Raw genomic sequence first — 20445 nt, forward strand, 5'->3', positions numbered from 1 at the left:
CAGCAAAGTTGCAGGATATAAAATAAATTCACATAAGTCATCAGTATTTCTATATATTACCAACAAAATTCAGCAAGAACAGATAGAAAAAATCCATTTAAAATAATTGAAGATGATATAAAATGCTTGAAAGTACCTGACAAATCAAACCCAGGATCTATATGAACACAATTGCAAAAGATTTTTACACAAATAAAGTCAGATCTAAAAAACTGGAGAAGTATTAATTACTAATGTGTAGGCTGAGCCAATATAATGACAGTTCCATCTGAATTTATTTAGTGTTACACTGATCAAAACGGGACATCTGGATGGCACACAGGGTAGCTAAGTGGTACAGTGGATGGAGCACCACACCTGAAATCAGGAAGACTTGAGCTGAGATCTGGCCTTAGACACTAGCTGTGTGACTGACCCTGGGCAAGTCACTTAACCCTGTTTGTCCCAGTTTCCTCATCTGTAAGATGAGCTGGAGAAGGAAATGGCAAATTACTCCAGTATCTTTGCCAAGAAAACACCAAATGGGGTTGCGGAGAGTTGGACATGATTAGAAAGTACCAACAACAACAAACTACCAAAAATTATTTTATATAGCTCAAAAAAGTAACAAAATTTATCTGGAAGAACAAAAGGTCAATATCAAAGGAATCAACAAAAAAAAATGTGAAGATGTCCTAGCTGAACCAGATCTCACACTATATTATAATCATCAAAACAATCTGGTACTGGATAAGAAATAGAGTGATGGATCAGTGGAAGAGATTAGATACACAATACACAGTAGTAAATGACCATAATAATCTAGTGTTTGACAGACCCAAAGATCTAAGATTATTTTGACAAGAAATTCACTATTTTTACAAAAATTGCCAGGAAAACTGGAAAGCGGTTTGGCAGAAACCAGGTATAGACCAACATCTTATGCTATATACCAGGATGAGGTCAAAATGGGTACATGATTTAGACATAAAGGATGATATCATTAATGAATTAGGGAATATTTTACCTGTCAGATCTATAATAAGAGAAGAATTTATGACCAAGCAAAAGATAGAAAGCATTATGGAATGTAATATGGATAATTTTAATTACATTATATTAAAAAAGTTTTGCACAAAAAAAATGCAGCCAAGATTAGAAGGAAAGTAGGAAATTGGGGGAAAGAATTTAGCAGTAAGTTTCTCTGATAAAGGCTTCATCTCTCAAATATATACAGAACTAAATAAAAAGTTTAAGAATATGAGTTATTCCCCCATTAATAAATGGTCAAAGGATATGAACAGGCAGTTTTGAGATGGAAGACATCAAAGCTATCTATAGTTGTATGAAAAAATGCTCTAAATCACTACTGATTAGCAAAATGCAAATTAAAACAACTCTGAGGTACCACTCACGTGTATCAGAATGGCTAATATGGCAGAAAAGGAAAATGACAATGTTAGAGGGGATGTACCAAAATAGGAATAAACTGTTGGTAGAGTTGTGAACTGATCCAACTATTCTGGAGAGCAATTTGGAACTATGCCCAAAGAGCTATAAAACTGTGCATACTCTTTGACCCAGCAATGCCACCACCAGGTCTGTACCCCCAAAGAGATTAAAGAAAAAGGAAAATGATCTATGTGTACAAAAATATTTATAGCAGCTCTTTTTGTGGTGGAAAGAATTGGAAATTGAAGGGATGTCCATCAACTGGGGAATAGCTGAACAAGTTGTGTATATATATACTATTGTGCTATAAGAAATGATGAACAGGCAGATTTCAGAAAAAGGAAAGACTTACAAGAACTGATGCTGAGTGAAGTGAGCAGAACCAGGAGAACATGGTATATAGCAACAGCAACATTGTGAGATCACCAACTTTGATAGACAACTCTTCTCAGCAATACAATGCTCTAAGACAGTTCCAAAAGCCTCATAACAGAAAATGCTATACACATCCAGAGAAAGAATTATGGAGTCTGAATGCAGATCAAAGCATACTATTTTCTCTTTTTTTTTTCCTTTTTGTGTTTTTTTCCCTTTTATTCTGATTCTTCTTTCGCAATATAACTAATGTGGAAATATGATTGTACATGTATAGCAATTTATATCAGATTGCATGCCATCTTGAGGAGGGGAGAGGAAAGGGAAGGAGAAAAACTATTTGGAACTCAATCTTATAAAAGTGAATGTTGAAAACCATCTTTACATGTAATTGTAAAAAAAATAAAATATTAAGTGGAAAAAAAGAAAAAACATTTAACTTTTATATTTGGAGGGACAATCAAGCTTAACATTCTTCAGATTCATAACTAAATGAGAAATACTCTTTTTCTGTTTTGCTTTGCATATGAAAATGCTTGTTCTATTTGGCATTTTTTAAGTTGAGAATCTTTAAATTAAATTAATTTTTTGTAGTTGCTTGAAAAGTAAGTTTATGTAAATGTAAGTAATTTCAACAAAAACAATTTTATTCATAATTAGAATGGCTAAACTGGAAAGGATCTTGTAGATCATCTAGTCTAGACAAATCCCTTCATTTTACAAATTGGGAAACTGAGGGCAGAGAAAACAAGTGACTTGCTCACAGTCATGCACCAAGTTTGTGACTGAGTAAGGATTTGAATCCAGATCAAAATCAGCATTATATTATTTTTTTTTTAAATGCATATTTGCCAAGACTAAGCAGGCAGCATTTAGTGGATAGAGTGTCAGCCTCAGACTCAGGAAGACTTTGGATCAAGTGTTACCTCTAGTACAAACTGATTTTTTGATGGTAGGCAAATCACTCAAACTTTCAGTGCCCCAGGCAGTTCTCTAAACCTACACCTTGAAGAGAAGGTGGTGAGCTGCAATGGCAGAGGGATCTTATTGCACCAATGAAATCACAGCTCCGTTCCAAAAGAAAAACTACTCTACAAATTGCCCAATGGGCTAGCAGCCCTCTTATCCTTTTAATATGTGGGAATTCAGGGGTACTCGATCCTGTTGTTCCTCCCTCTTGCTACAAGACCGGTCTACTTCCTTTTCCGGGGACACACCTCTTTGATCCTTTATTCCCCTTCACCACTGTTAATATGCTAATCCATACATAAGGATCCCTGTGGGGCATATATTGATTTAGTTTTAAAATGTAATATTTTCCTTATGCACATCAACCTACTGTTTTAGGGAGAGAGGAGGGGATGAAGGGAGAACATTTGAAACCCAAACATTTTTTAAAATGAATGTTAAAAATTGTCTTTACGTGTAATTGGAAAAAAAACAGTATAAAAAAGTAATGTCTTCTATGTTTTATTACATTTTTATTTATTTTGTTAAATATTTCCCAGTTAAATGTTAATCTGTTTCCAGCATATTGGGGAGTGTTGCCCCTGCTTCACCTCTAATAATCCACCTTACTCCCATCATGCCTTCTTCCATTGCCTTTTAGGTTACTTGTAATTTTAATTCTCTCAAAATCATTGTGTTCTAAAATTAGTAGCCATGTAACAAGATTGGAAGAATATTGGTATCAAAGACGTAGAATATTCTGCAACAAAGAATAGATTTGGATCACTGAAAGCAATGTACAATTTCTAAAAGACAAACTAATCTACTAGGGCTGTTTGACCAGAAAAGGAAGTGAGCCAGTCTTTTAGTGTAAAAGTATAACACCTAGACATCCTCCATGCCCTAACTAACTACATAATGTTCAAAGTCTCAGAGAGTTGTGATGGATTCACAGAACAATTCTATTAAACTTTTAAAGAAAAATTAGTACCCATCCGACACAAAATATTCTCAATGATTGAAGAAGACAACATCCTACCAGACTCCTTTTATGAGATAAATACAGTCTTTACTACCTAAACCAGGGAAGGATAAAACACGAAAGAAGAACTCAAATATCATTAATCAAAATTAACTCAAAAATTTCAAAATAAAATACTGTCAAACAGATTACAGTGATTAATTCAATAAAATATTCATTGTGACCAAGTGGGGTTATACCAAGGATACAAGGATGGTTTAACATTAGAAAAGCAATATAATTAATCATATTAAAAACAAAAACATACAAAATCACATGATTAACTCAAAAGATGCAGAAAAAGCCTTTGACAAGGTACAATACTGATTTGTGCTAAAAAAACAAACCTACAAAGTATAGATGGAAAAGGAACTTTTTTACTATTATAAAAAGTATACAAAATCAAAAGCAAGAATCATACGCAATGGGGATACACTATAACCTTTTCCAGTAAATGTAGGCATAAAGCAAGAATGCTCACTCTCCTCTCTATTATTTAATGTGGTTCTAGCAATAGCAGTAAGACAAAAGAAAAACTGAAGGCATAAAGACAGGTAAGGTGGAGATAAAACCATCCCTATTTACTGGTGATTTGATGATATGCTCGAAAAATCCTAGATAATCAGCAAAGATACTAATCAAGAAAATAGCTTCAGCAAAGTTGCAGGCTACAAAATAAACCCTCAAAAACCCACCTGTATTTCTATACAAATATAACAAAATCTAGGTGGAAATAATAGAAAGAGAAATCCTATTATAAATAACTAAAAATGCATAAAGTATCTGGGGATCAATCTACCAAAGCACATAAAAGACCCATATAGATGTAATTTCAAAGTGCTCCTTAGAGAAGTAAAAAAATTACTTAAATGAGAAAATATTCAGTGCTTTTGACTAGCCTTGCCAATATAATAAAAATGCCATCAAAGATAATTTATACTTTCAATGTTATACCAATCAAATTATCAAAGGAATACTTTACAGAGCTTCAGAAAATAATAAAATTCATTTGGAAAAATAAAAGATCTAGAATATCAAGGAAAATAATTAAAAGAGTTAGAGAATAAGGAAGTATAGCACATCCAGATCTTATAAACTATGTTACAAAGCAACAGTCATCAAAACCATCTGATGTTAGTTTTAAAAAAATAGATAGGTTAATGGAACACACTAGACAAGAGAGAATCAAATAATGGAACTCAATAACCCAGTGTTCTACAAGGCAGAAAACAAATTACATAGGAAAGAACTCCTGTTTAATAAAAACTAGTGGGAAAACTGGAAAGTAGTCCGGCAGAAATCAGGATTAGGGCAACAACTTACACCATATTCCACCCTTGAAGTCACAGGACTTCTGGTCCTCTGTGTAGCCCAAGATGCCCTTCAAGCATCTTTCTGATGCTTGCTTCACTAGTTTCTTAATATCATCATATTTGGCAGATTTCTCCAGGTGGCAGATGAGATCCACAACAGATACACTGGGAGTAGGAACATGGAAGGTCATGCCTGTGAGCTTCCTATTCAGCTCAGGTATGACCTTGCCTAAAGCCTTAGCAGCATCAGTGGGAGAAAAGATGATATTTTGAGCAGCACCATGACCATCATTCCACAGCTTGTCAGAGGGGCCATCTACTGTTTTCTGAGTAGCAGTAATGACATGGACTTTGGTCATGAATCCTTCCACAATATCAAAGCTGTCATGAAAGACCTTGGCCAATGGGGCCAAGCAGTTAGTAGTGCAGGAAGCATTACTGACAATCTTAAGGGAATTATTGTATTTCTCATGATTCACTCTCATCATGAACCCTGGGGCAACAGCAGAAGAAGCAGAGATAATGACCCATTTGGCTCTACCTTTTAAGTGAGTCCCAGCCTCTTCCATGTTGGTAAAGACATCAGTGGACTCTACAACATACTTGGTTCCAGTATCTCCCCATTTAATCTTGGTGGGCTCTTGCTTCTGGAAGATGGTAATGGCTTTTCCACTCATCACTAACATCACTATCTTTCCTTGAACATGAGTGAAATCATATTGGGACATATAAAGTCATGTAGTTGAGGTCAGTGAAAGGGTCATTGACAGCCACAGTGTCTCTTCTGCCTGAACTGAATGCAGCCCTGGTCATCAGGTACCCAATATGGCCAAATCCATTGACTGACTTTCACCATCTTGTCTCAGCAATGTAGATGTAGCAGTGGATCCTAGCACTCAGCTTGGGAGAAGATCTGAGAGCCAATCAAAAACATTTTTTAAATAGTATTAGATAAAAGTCCACTCCCTATGGAAACTTTATGTAGCAGAGTTGCACAGGACAGGATGGCATGAATTAGTAGTACTGTTGGAGGAGATATCCACATTGATGAGTTCTGAGATCCATTTGAAGTAGGGAGAGCTAATCTTGATCCTTAGCCTCTCTTGATTCTAACTGCATCTCATTGTCCTTTTGCAATGCTTATACACATGTGTTTGTGTATAAAGAAATGGAGATGTTGTCTATGCTCCATGAATAACTGTATGTCTGTTGTCTGACACAATTGAAATTAAGGTAAAGTGAGGCACAAAGTTTCAAGAATGTTCAATTTATTGGTAAGGCTAGCAATTACCAATAAAATGATTCTCTTGGCTCCTCAGCTAGCCAAAAGACCACAAAGTGAAGCTTATTAGCCTTCATATAGCTTTGAGAAGCATGAGAAAACAAAGAACAGGAAACATCACAGATGGAAAACAATATGTTTGGTTACGAAGTCTGAAGTGTCAGAGATGATAGAACACAATATGATTGGATGGAAGTCTGGAAAGCAGGGCTAGCAACAACCCCTCCTTTCATCCTGTTGCTATAGAAAGTTCATTGGTGGTGTCCATCTACATAGCTAGTTAGTGTCACAGCAATAACACGCTAGACTTTCTTGAAGGATAGCCAGTGTTGCAGAGATAACAGATGAGACTCCCTGCACCCTTCAAGGACAACAGATTTCTTCTAATTGTACAAGGGTAGCTAATGGTATAGAGATAATAGCTTTCTTTCAATTAAAGTGATTTATAAGGAGACAACTTTTAAACTTAACTCAGTGAGGAAAACTGAACTTCTGGACTCATGAACTTCTGAACTTAACTCAGAGACAAAAAAAAAAACCGTGCCTCAGGGAGTTATAGAATAGAATAAAGTACAGAATGGAATCGAATATAAAATATTAAGTCACTATTTGATTTTCTTACATCCAAGAAGCAGCCTGAATTCATAGATGCTAATTACCAACTTAGCCACATGATGATGAATGTTCAGCCATAGCAACTTCCATCTATCCCCTTGCTACTTCTACAACTTTGGGAAAATCTCTTAACCTTTCTAGGCCTGAGGTTCTTCCTCTCTAAAATGAAGGGACTGACCCAGATGAATAAATCCCCTTCTAGCTACAACCTAAGTTACAGAAGGATTTTGACTAGTATCAGTATAGGGAATACCCACATGGACAATATTACACAAAACTACAAATGTATTAACTCAATTGGCTATCCAGTTACATGTCACAAAGCACTATTTTTCATGCATTCTGTTTTTCACTGCTATAGATTTAACTAAGGAGAGTCTGGAACATTCTAGGGCTTAATGAATTTATGACAATATCATCTCCAAATAGGAACACTGGGAGAACATTGCTATCAATAGGGAATTCTTCTAATATCCATAATATTTAAAGATTCAGAAAGATTGTTATTCTTATATGCTAATTAATGAAATATACATAATCAGGAAAAAGGAATAATAATGACCTAGATTTTGAGATTTCCAAAGTTGCCTTTTCAAAAACTCTGAGAAGTAGAGAGTGTAACTGTTGTACCGAGAAATCAGCGAGTGAGATCCAAAACACTGAAAATACAAAGATAAAAATAAAAATAGTCCCTGCCTTCAAGGGACCCACTGGGGATGAAACCTCCCCTTTATTTAAAACTGTATTGCTTTCTATTTCAACAAAATATTTCAGGGAACTTTAGCACCATTTCTGAGTGTGCAATTTTGCTGATAGTGGCATCTCTTCTTTCTTAGGAATAACATCTTTTTAATTAGGTGGTAATCTGTCATGCTATTAGGGGCCAATATTTCCCAAACTAGAAGAGTTTCTTTTAAAAGTTTACTTTAAGAAAAAAAGGCAAACATAGAAAAACATTACCTCTTCATATCCATCTCTTGAAGACTGAAGTGTACTTTTCCTAAAACATCTCGTAAAATTGTACTTTTCCATCAAGGACAAACAGTTTAGTCTGGATTCTCTTATCTCTGTTTCATAACAGAAGGGTTTAGACTCTATTTCCTTATCTCAGTAAGTCTCACAAGTGGAGTTTGGGAAGAAGAAACGGTTTTCCAATTAAAACTCAGACAACAATTCATGGATACATATCATCTTTGTCAAAAGACAGCCTAGTGATTGTAGTCACAAAAAACCACAAGTGAATGAACCAAAGTGGGATTCAGATATCTGAGGTCACATAGCAAGAAGTGGCTGAGCCATATTCGAACCCAGATCTCTTCTGACTCCAAGTCCACTCCCTTCCGATGGTGATTCAATGATGATGAAAGGTGAATGGGTCATCTGACACAGAGACAGGCTGCAAGGATCAGGTAGCAATTTTATGATTCGTGTGACCCTTGAGACAATCCCCCCAAGATCAGGGTAACCAAACAGTTTGGACCCAAAGAATGTAAACTCCTTTAAAGAAGGTACTATTTTTGTTTTTCCTTGTATCTCCAGAGCTTAGCACAATGACTGGCATACACTAAGAGCTTAATGGGTGCTTGTTGGTTGGTAGGCTGTTGAAACAGGTCTATAAAGACACACCCATAACCAAGAAAATCAGTAACTGCTTCCCCCCTAGAAGTTTATGTGATGTGAAACTATGCAAAGTGAACTTCATTACTTCAATCTTCAGTCTCCAAGGGGTGGGGAGGTCTGGAGGGAGATGAGACAGTTGTGATTTCCTGTTTTTTTGTTTGTTTACCAGTTTTTCAACAGAAATCATGTTTTAATTTGGGAAGTGCTGGCCCCAATTATAACAGAGAAGAGACCAACTGTGACCCAGTAGACAGAACACTGCACTTAAAATCAGTTCGGAGAAACCGAGGTTTGAATCTTGGCTCCAACGCTTGCCATATACTCTATGACAGTGGGCAAGTAATGTTTCCTCCCAGAGCCTGGTTTCCTAAATGGGATACGGGAAAAAGATAATACTTGCATTTCCTCCCTCACAGGGTTGTCAACTTCAGGGCATTATGTAAAATAGGAATTATTAAAATAAAAGTTGACATTGTGCAATGATCAGCTTTGATAGACTTAGCTCTTCTCAGCAATACAATGATCTTAGCCAATTCCAAAAGACTCATGATGGAAAATGTTATCCACATCCAGAGAAAGAACTATGGAGTCTGAATGCAGATCGCAGTATACTATTTTTACTTTTTTTTTTGTTTTTCCCTTTGTTCTGATTTTTCTTTCACAACACGACTAATGTGGAAATATGTTTAATATGATTGTACCTGCATAACCTATATCAGATTGCTTTGCCATCTTGGGAAGGGGGAAAGGAAGAGAGGGAGAAAAAACATTTGGAACTCAAAATCTTATAAAAATTAATGTTGAAAAAGATTTTTACTTGTAATCAGAAAAAAAATAAAGCAAGTGCTGATAGAAAATTTATATTTTGGAAGCCATATTGGATACATAGGATATCAAACATAAAAGTGACTTCTTTTTGAATCAAAGCCACCATTCTCTGCTTTAACCCAAGGAAAAAATCAGCGCTACTTCAATAAGTCACGAAAAGATAATATACTTGAATGGATCACTGCCTTAATTAGCCAAGAAAGCTAAAATGAATATTGAAATGGTTATATTTATTAAACCTACTAACAAAAAACTCACTGTGAGATGTGGTTTGGGGATCCAGATCTATTACTTCATCAACATAAGGAACTATAACTCATTTGTTACTTAGAGTCTTAAGAATTGCCTGAAGGGGCAGCTAGATGGCACAGTAGATAGAGCTCTGGCTTTGAGTTCAAATTCAACCTCAGACACTTGACACTTACTAGCTATGTGACCCTGGGCAAGTCACTTAACCCTGAGTGCCTCCCCAAAAAGCAAAAAAGAAAAAAAAAAGAATTGCCTGCAACACTGAGAAATTAAATGACTCTCAGGAACCAGTACTAAAACTCAGGGCCCCAGACTCCAAATTCAGCTGCCTCTCACAGGGTAATATGGATTGTTCAAAGATAATAAGCTGAAATCAACCCCAACTTTATTTAGATTAATGATAGTTTTAGGTGGTTGTTGTTGTTGTTGTTTTGTCCTTCATTCTCTAAGAGGACCATGACATCAGAGACATGATGCCATGACATGCAAGTGAATTGGATTTAAGTGAGGGAGGGCTGTGTAAAGTCACCAGCCTCACTCTCTCTTCAAGGGCCATCTGGCTCCAGTGGTAAGATATAGATCAGGACGACTGGAGGTGGCTCTGGAGACCTTGGCCTTTTGAAGCTAAGGTAATCAGAGGAAGGAATAAGTTCACTATGGAAAGCAAAATCTATGTCAAACGCAATGAAACCAGTTGATCTACTGTAAATAAATTCTTATAAAAAAAAGTACAAGTTTTTAAAAAATATTACATGTAGCTATGTCCAGGACTTTGTTTTAAACATTTTTTTATAAGCATTTATTGTCTCTCCCTCCCACTACTTCTCAACCCCTGTTGAACAATTTAAGAAAAGAAACCTTGATAACAAACAAATATATACAGTTCAGCAAAACAAATTTCCACATTAGCAATGCCCCCAAAAATGCATTCCTTATTTTGCAAGTCCATAACCTCTTTGGGTAGGAGTTGGATGACCCAATCTAGGTGTTACCCTCACCTTCAATTTCTGGACAATCAATTTATCATTGTGTGAATCACAGTGCTAAAACCTTTCAAAGTTATTTTTCCTCTATAATGCTGTTATTGTATAAATTGCTGTCCTAGTTTTCACTTCACCTTGGCTCAGATCATAGAAGTCTTCACAGTTTGTCCAGAACTTAAAAAAAATTGAATCTCATAGGCTTAGTAATTGTATGGAAGCTGATCATGAATTCTTCCTGATCCCAAAGAATTCCAGCAACATACTGCCTCTGCCATTAATTTCCACTGATTCACTGGAGAACTGTGGGGAGGTCACTTTATGAGCCATCTTTGATCATGTGCAGATTAGACTTGATGATGTCAATGGCATCTTGCCTCACTAACTAGGTATGACTCTATGACTCCATACTCTTGGGTGTGTTATGACTTCCAGCTAACAAGCTGATTTCAATTTCCTCTTCCTCCTTGAGCTCCCAGTAGCATCTAGTTGAAATAAAAAGGTAGAAAGTACTTAAGGGGATTTTTGTTTATAAATGTACCTAGATGACCTTTAGTGGCAAGATTAACCCTTGGGCAGTTGGAGGCAAGATCCATTGCTTACTACTTAACACGGTAGAGCTGGCTTTGTGAGAATTTTAAGAGGGGGGAGTGGTAGACAGGAGGAGGCTGTGATGGTAGTTAACTATCTTCATTTCTTTCAAGTCCTGGCTCCTCCACTTTCTAGGCGTGTAACCCCCACACAACCAAATGTATTAACTATTCTATAAGATGTACCTTTTAGGAGGAGGTAAAACCAATCATCTGGACTAGTGATTCAGCATACCAAACTCCTTATGTGGAAACATCCTCCCCAGATGCAGATTGCCAACTCGTAATCTTAAAGAGTTGCCTGGGATACTGAGAGGTAGGGCCTTAAATGAATGAATTAGCATTTATGAAGTACTTACATATGTGCTGGGCACTATGCTAACTAGTGGAGCTATAAATAGGAAAGCTAAAGAGTCCTTGCTCTCAAGGAACATATATTCTAACTGGGGAAGACAACACATATGGGAGGGATTGGCTCCAGGATGGATGGGAAAGCCTAGTGGTACTTAAGGTACTCTGGCAGGGGAAGATAGCAAAGGCAGGGGATTCTGGAGGGTACAGTGAGTGGCAGGATAAATGGTACAACTTGGTAGTCCTTAGGGCACAATAACAAGGCAGCTGATAAGGCCTAATAGCTTTCCACCTTACAATGAGTGTAATGGGTGATTCACCAATCATCAAAGCAGTTCAAGATTCAGTTGGTCATGGCATCCAGGGGTGGGTAATCAGGACCTGGGAAGGGAAAAGGGGAAGGGGGAATTGGCAAGAAGGTTGGGGAAAAGGGAAATGGGATAGGGCAGGAAGTCCTCCTCCCCTAAGGCCTGGTCAACTCTGCCTCCTACCTCCCCAAGATCTTGTCCATAAACACAAAACCAATAGGTATCAGAGCCAGGACTTGAACCCAGGAACCCAGGTTCCTGACTGTAAGGCAGAAATGCCATGCTGCCTCTCAAGGCATTTCCTAGGGATTTAAATTTACTCAAGAATCCACAGTTTTATCAGTATGAGTGTTCAGTCCACTGTCATACAATACAACTCCTCCAAGTCTTAGTAGATAGTTTTTTGTGAATTGTTATGGCCAAAACAATCATCTTTAGTGGTCAGTCTTTGGGTGATGAGAGCCTTCATTCTTCAAGGAATCAACTGGAAGAGGAGGTTAGCAGATAACCTTAGAAACACCAGAGCAGAGTACAACTATGCTCATTATGACATAGGATTTACTATGGCATTAACTAAATTAATGCAAAGCATTTAAATTCAACAAGCATTTATTAAGAAGCATAATATTTGCCTAGCACTATGTACTGGGGATAAAAGTTTGTATAAGACACAGTTCTTGCCCTAACTGAGCTTACAGTGTAATATAACACGTTTATAATGAACTAGGAAACAAAATGATACATTCTGAGTAGACAAGGGCAGGGATAATCAAAATACCCTGCAAGGTCAATGCCAACTGGATGAGGGTAGACTTCCCCTGTAGGAGACATCAAAGAGCAATAGAATGATGCTAGGTGAGCATAAATAAGCTATAGCATGTTGCCAACAACAACTGGTGCACAAAAAGGGGGATAAAAGATATGATTAAGGATGAATCTAACGAAAAGGAGGTGGTCAAAAGGACAGGCAACAAAGAAACCATCTGAGTGCTGCCTTGTGGTACCCCTGATATACTGAAAGAAAAATAGAAAAAGCTTCCAATAAATATATTGAGTCAGTTCTTTAGGAGGGATTTTCTAAAAGATGTAGACAAGAAATACACATCGAATGTCCTTTTTTGTTTTCTCATCCTTCTTGAGCTCTCTACAGCCTCTGACACTGCTGACTGCCCTCTCCTCCAAGATACTCCATCCCCTCTGGGTTTTTGTGATGCTCTTCTCGCCTGGTTCTCTTTCCGTCTGTCTGTTTCTTGGTCTCCTTTGCTGAATTTTCATCCATGCTACACTCACTAAGCATATTAACCATGAGTATCCCCCAAGGCACTGTCCTGGGTGCCTTTCTTCCTTTGTATTATCTCACTTGTTGATCTCATCAGCCCCCATGGGTTTAATTATCATCTAAATGCAGGTGATGCCTAGATCTGTATATCTAGCCTTAGCCTCTTTCCAAAACTATAGTCTACCTCACCAACTGGACATATTGAACTGGATGCCCCATAATCATCTCAAACTCAACATGTACAAAACATAACTCATTCTCTCCCTCCTCACTCCCAAACCTCTCCTCTTCCAAACTTCCCTGCTACCATTGAAGGTGCCCCAGACATCCATCGAAGTGTCACCCTCAACTCCTCACCCTCACCACCCCAAATGTACAGTCTTGTCCAACTGTATCATTTCTGGCTTCATATCTTCTACATATGTCCCCTTCTCTTCACTCACACTGCCACCACCCACCTTACACCCAGACTATTGCAATAGCCTGCAGGTGGGTCTTCCTGCCTCAGTTTCTCTCCACTCCCAACAATTCTCAGCTTAGCCATCAAATGGCTCTTCCTAAAGCATAGGTCTGACCATGTTCCCTCATCCCCAGAACCAAATATAAAATCTGTTTGGCACTGAAAGCTGACCCATCTCTATCTTTCTAGTCTTCCATTTTCTTCCCCTACCCTGAAACACTGACCTGCTTGTGTCCACAGCAGGCCACGTGTGGGGCCTGTGCCCTTATATGGGCCATTTCCCATGCCTAGCAGAGGGCTTTGCCTTCTCATGGCCTCCTAACTCCCACCACCCTTTGGAGATCTTTCCTGATCTCTCCCTTTCCCTTTGTACTGTAGAGATCACATAGGTAAGGTTATCTGCAGTTTGTCTCACCCATTAGAATGCGAACTCCTTAAAGGCAGAGACCATGTATTTCTCTTTTTTTGACACCCAACACTTAAGCACAATCCCTGGCACAGGGGAAAAAAACTTAATAAATGCTTGTTGACTGACTACAATGTAAATTCCTTGAGGCCCAGTACTGCTTTATATTCTTCACCTTGCTTCTGTTAGGTACTAGACAAGTGTTCCTTACTTGACTAAGGAAAGGTTGTATAATCCTTCTCAGTGGAGGGAGTATCCTCAGGAATAAATTTACAGATCTATCAAAGTAAGTGGCTGATAAAGAGGTAAGAGCAGTGGATTTGAAGTCACAAGGCTTAGGTTTGAATTCTGACTTTTACACTTCCATGCCTCATGGGCATGGACAAATCACTTAACCTGGGTTTCCTTGTACTTAAAACAGAGTACCGCCTACCTCCCAGGGTAGTCCCAAAGTTCAAATGCATGTAATGTGCTTTAAATCGTAAGGCATTCCTATAGTTATTTGCTCACCAGATGGATGAAGAAGAGTCTCTCAATAATCAAAAGGATATATGATCTCAACGATTCCTCTTCTGATGCCTCCTCCTGTTGTAGAGGTTGATGGGGGATGGGATTTGAACCCCTAAAAGGAAAAGACCATGTCTTTGGGATCTGAACCCCAAACAAGAAAAGCCCTAGACTTTTCCACGTGGTCAAGTCTCTGGCTTTCACCTGTGGCTATAATCCTCTCAACTGCCCTTTTATTGTGGCCTAAACTCAATTTCCAAATTCTGTTATGTCCCCCTGGCTACTTCCCACCCTTGATCCTATCTAAACCCCATTCTACCTCCCAGTCACTCCCAGCAAGATCCTCCCTAGACTCCATCTCTCAGTCACCCCAGACTACTTGGCTGGTCCTAGATCCCTCCCGCAGTCTTTCTGTATATAAGATCCATTTCATCTCCATTAAGGTGCTCAGATTCCTTAAGAGTCTGACCAATGCTTAGATTCCTTAAGAGTTTGGCCAATATGGCAGATTGTTAGAATCATGCCCAACCTCTATCGGTGTTTTAATAAACCTTGTCTTTGACTGAAAGAAGGGTTGGGTCGAATTCATTTGGACAGGACCTGCGGGTTGGTATTTTGGGGTCCTAGCACCCCTAAACCTCAACAGAGGTGATTTTAAGTTCATGAAGGGCATGCCTATAAATTTTAAGCTGTCGCAGGTTTTATATCAAGCTAGAATATTTGTTGTTCAGTAGTTTCAGTTGTGTCTGACTCTATTTGCAGTTTTCTTGGCAAAGATTTCTTGCCATTTCCTTCTCCAAATCATTTGACAGATGAGGAAACTGAGGCAAACAGGGTTAAGTGACTTGCTCAGGGTCACACAGCTATCAAGTGCCTGAGGTCACATTTGAACTCAGCTCTTCCTGACCCTGGGTCCAACAGTCTATCCACTGAACCACCTAGCTGCCCTATAAACTAAAATATGGGTCTGGGCAATAGACTGAGTATTTTCTGATGACTGACCTCAATAACTATGGCAAGGCATATTCCAAGTAGGCTAGCCACCTCATGATGAACTCCTTTGGTCATGGTAACCCATGAAACAAAGACAATGAGGCTCACTCAGGAAAAAATTACTTTTATAAAATACTGTTCTATAGAAGGAATATATCGTTCCTAACTGAACATGAACAAGAGGAACGATATTCTTCATAAGTGCCTGACACATGGTACGCACTTAATGCTTTGTCATTCATTCATTCAGAAGGAGCAATTTGGCCTTACTAGATAACCAGAGTTGAAATTGTGTGTGTTCTATGACCCAGACGATGAATTTGAAAAATGAAACATAATCTTTTATTCATCAGAGTTCTCTGAGGCTTCAAAACATTTTTTCATTTTTTTTACACATCTTTCATTCCATCGTCTCCTCCTAAATGACGATACAGTTGACAAACCTGTAGATGTAATTTTGTTCTATTGATGAAATTTCACAGGTTATAAGGAATACAAGAGCCATCTTTTAACAAATGAATGTAAATTCTGTTTGACATCTCCAGGCTCTAATCCCCGTGGTTTTCATTATTACTGTAGAGGAAAAGCACTTGATCTTTCTTTGGGACTATTACTGGCAATAATAGGCCTCACCTTTCCTTTGAGAATTCTTGGAAGTCAGGTAAGACATCGTCCTGAAGTATAAATTATTGAGTTCTTCCCACAGAGGCAAGAAGTTGTGGGGTTTTTTTTTTTTTCATATTTATTTATAGCTGTGTGCCTTACTTAACAAAAGACGGGAGAAGAATCTCCCAGATTTACATTTTGGAAATTGAAAACTGAAAATCCAAAAGGCATTTTTTTTCCAACAAGAAAACCACAGGGATTAGTTTAGCATATAGTTCCATTGTTAGCATACCAGGCCTTAAGGGATGGCTTTGGATTATAAGCATAATCTATGTAACACTCCCCTGAAAATGTAAATTCACAAAAACATCATAAATACATCATAGCCAAGGTCTTCCAGGGAATCATGAAATCTCACTGTAATGTTATTTGGCTAATCACCAAAGATGTCGTCTATACCAATCTGGACCAGTGTTTAAGCATCAATCTGCTTTCAGGTAGGCCCCTGACTAACATCACCAATCCCTTCTGAGAAAAACATGATATTAGGCAAAAATATTACAGGAGACAATTGATTCTTTAGAAACATGTTTATATAAAAGGATGGCAGCCATAACAATGTTACAGCAGGGTTTATTCCAGAATACTTTTGTTGAAGTGTATAAACAGGCTTCTTGAGACACAACATCGCATGGGGCAATCACATGGAGTATGTCTGTTTAACATTATTGCTATGGAATGACCAGTTTTCACAGAACCAACTAGTGATGTGAGGCAAAGTATGCCTGCAGTTGCTTTTAAAATGTGACACTAAGTCTTTAGCCCAACAGTGTTCTTGATTGATATGTGTAGAACGGACATGGATGTTTTAATTTATTAATGACTCCTTTACATATAAGTAAAAAAAAAACTAGCTTAAAAAGGAAGTGGAAAAAGATTTCCCTTATGTGTAGATTTTGACCATTCTTGGCTCCATAATATTTCTTTGTTGTAGCATTTTCTTGTATTGATTCATTTTTCCAGGCTTACTTCCTGAATTAGAACTTTGTGTCTAGCCAGGCTCTGGTCACTTCTGAAACAGATGCTGAGGCCTCCTTTAGTACCGATCCATACAATCTGGGGTTTGGGTAATCGAGTGCTGCACTTTTCAAGTACCTCAGGAGCGGCTGCCCACTCTGCTGTAGAGGGCAGTAGAGGAGACACAGATGAGGTGGTCTACCGGGGCAGTCCACTTGAGCTGTTTACAAAGGACGATGAGTGTATGATCCGGGGCCCACCCTGATTGTTGCCGTCCTAGACCAAGAGCTTTTCTATCTTCCCTAGTGCCCAAAGGCTTTTAGCTGTCTCTGTGAAGATCTGGGCTGGCAAAATATTTTTACTAGTTTCTCTTTGGATTTCTTGATCATCTCTCAATCCAGTGATCTTTTTTTCATCCTTACCAGAGTAGTTGAGAACTCTGGGCTGTTTGGTTTACATTTATTCTGCCATCATGAGCAAAGCAGCCAACATGTGAAACTTATCTACTAAGACCAGGTAGGTCTGTGATCTAATGCTAGAGGAGTTACCCACAATGATGAAATCACAGCTCTTCTGAAATGATCAAGTGGCCCACAGCTAGCAAAAACATTTCAAGGAGGTGTTGGTGTAAGAAGACAGGAGACTGGGGTATTTATATCTTGGAAAACCGAGTGCCTTAGGACACAGTAAGAATTTACTGAATGAATGATTCAATGTGTGGCATAGGAGAAAGAGAACTTTCTTTCCGTGCCCAGCCAGACCCCCAGAAAAAAGCCATTTAGACTCACTGCTTTCTCTTTCCTTTCAGCCCTTTGCAATCTGGCTCCTAACTTGTCACTCAGCTGAAACTGCCCTCTCCAAAGCTACCAATGATCTTTTAATTGCCAAATCTCATCTATTTTAACCCTTAGCCTCACGCTTAAAGATATTCCTTATTCCTCTTGACTTTTGTAGATTTTGACATCACTAACCATCTTCGTAAGACTATCTTCTCTCTTGTTTTAGTGACACTGCTTTCTTGGTGCTACTCCCGTCTGACCTCTCCTTTGCTGGTTCATCACCATATCACACCAACTAACTGTGGGTTTATTTATACTCAAGGTTCTGCCTTGGGCTTATTTCTATTTTCTCCCTCTAACCCCTCTCACTTGGTGACCTCATCAGCGTCCATGGATTTAAGGGTCATCCCTCAGTCCTATCTACCCCATCTCCAATTGACTTTTCAAACCGAATGTGCTGTGGTATCTTAAATCCATTATATCTAAGACAGAACTCATTGCTTTCTGCAAAATCCACCTTTTCTGAACTTTCCTATTTTACTGAGGCCATCACAGTCCTTCCAGTAACCCAGGTTTGTAGCCTCAGAATTATCCTCAAATTCTTCATCTTCCTTACCTTACATATCCAAATCAGTTGCCAGATTTTGCTGTTTCCAACTTCACATTTGACCCTGTCTGTTTTCTCTCTACCAATGTAGCCACAATCCTTTATGACTCTGGGCAACTCATTCTACCTCTATGATGTTAGTTTCCCCACCTATAAAATGAGAGGATTAGATGAGGCGCTTCCTGCTTTAGGACTTCATAACTTCTTGTAAAATGGCCCATCACTGGGGCACCTAGGTGGTGCAGTGGACAGAGCTCTGGCCTTGGGGACCTGAGTTCAAATCTGGCCTCAGACACTTGAAACTTACTAGCTGTATGACCCGGGCAAGTCACTTAACCCCAAAGTGCCTCACCAAAAAGCAAAAAAAATCTACCTCCACCCTAACACCTTTGTGATCCCTACCCTATGCTCCTCTAATCAGAAATAATCAACTCCTGATCTTGAAAGCAAGGACTATCTTGCTTTTCTTTTTGTATCTCCAACACTTAGCACAATGCTTTGTACACAGTAAGCATTTAATAAATGCTTCTACATTCACTCATTCCTCTATACTTTGTATTCTTATGCATTTATCATTTTCCAACTTAAATTATACTTGTATATACAACTGAATATCCCTACAAAACTATTAAGTTCCATAAGAAATCAAGAGACCAGGTCTTATCTAAACTTTCCTAAAACAAGTACCTTATTAAGCACTTATAATACTCAGATTCTGCAAAAAATTGTTAAACATTCATAATGTGCATATTATGAGAGCTTAATATTTCTTGAACTGTATTTGGCACAATTTAGTCTCTTGCTTATGCTACTTTTAAATTGCTTTGTATATTATTTATTTTTATTGCTTTTACATATACTTTTTATATTTGTAATTTTTTTCAAATTTTCTACAATTCATGTAAACAATCAGCATTAAACTCTTACTACTTTTCTGTCTTCAGCACTTCAAAAGACCTACCATGTCATTAATTAATTTATTACTTCCACTCATATAGATTGAAAACCTCTTGATGCCTTCAAGCACTGAAGGGGTCGAAAGCAGAAAAAGTTTAAGAAGGCCTGCCTTAGACGATGGTCTTCAGGGGTTGCTGTAGTCAAAAAATCCATTCCCTATTTGCCAGCCCTCTGGTGATGAGCCTTCTCACCCTGCGTTATGCGATCCTCAGGTGAAGATGCACAACCCGTCACCAGGCAAATACTTGAAACCTGCCAACTGTGCGGGACCTAAACCTGCAGGGTCATTTCTATGCCACAGGAAAGCAGAATAAAGGTTTAGAGAAGCAGTCATTCCCACAGATGAATCAATATGCCAGTTTATTAAGTCATCAACACTTTTTCTGGAGTCACAGTAGAATTTCTCAGTTTCTCATCAAGTCTATTTCTTACAACTTCGATATAAACTGTATCATAAAAATTGTACATGTAATTAAGTTTATTAGAAACAAACTAGTTACAAATTAGATGCTGCTTGTGTTTCTGGCAAGTTAATCAACTGCAAAGAAATGTCTAAGCTGTAAGGGATCTTTGGGATCTGAATCTAGTTCAACGACTTCATTCTGTGAGATGAAGAAACTAGGACCAAAAGAGGTTAGATTAAGTAATTTGTCCAAGGATGCACAGTTAGTTACTGACAGTCAAAACTAGAACCTGGTTCTCTTGACTCCAGGTCAATGTTTTCACCATGACACCATCTGGCCTCCTAAGAAGCTAAGGAATAGCTTCCTCGGCTGAGCTGAAAAAATGAAAGACTTCAAGCTAGATTTAAAAAAAACACTGCAGTTTTTATGACCTACAGTAAAAGTCTTTATTAGGTTGAAACTGATATTTGCATAAAAGTGCTATTATTCAATATTAAGGAAAGTCAAGAGAAGATATTT

The 20445-nt window shown here is 38.1% G+C and overlaps 1 pseudogene; it reads right to left on the minus strand.

Annotated features, from left to right (window-relative positions):
* Positions 1 to 5081: 5081 nt before the first annotated feature.
* LOC110196172 (glyceraldehyde-3-phosphate dehydrogenase pseudogene) lies at positions 5082 to 13190 on the minus strand (annotated as a pseudogene).
* Positions 13191 to 20445: the final 7255 nt, after the last annotated feature.

This window comes from Phascolarctos cinereus, unplaced genomic scaffold, assembly GCF_003287225.1.
Source record: "Phascolarctos cinereus isolate Bilbo 61053 unplaced genomic scaffold, phaCin_HiC Scaffold_4;HRSCAF=312, whole genome shotgun sequence".
NCBI classification, from domain to species: Eukaryota; Metazoa; Chordata; class Mammalia; order Diprotodontia; family Phascolarctidae; genus Phascolarctos; species Phascolarctos cinereus.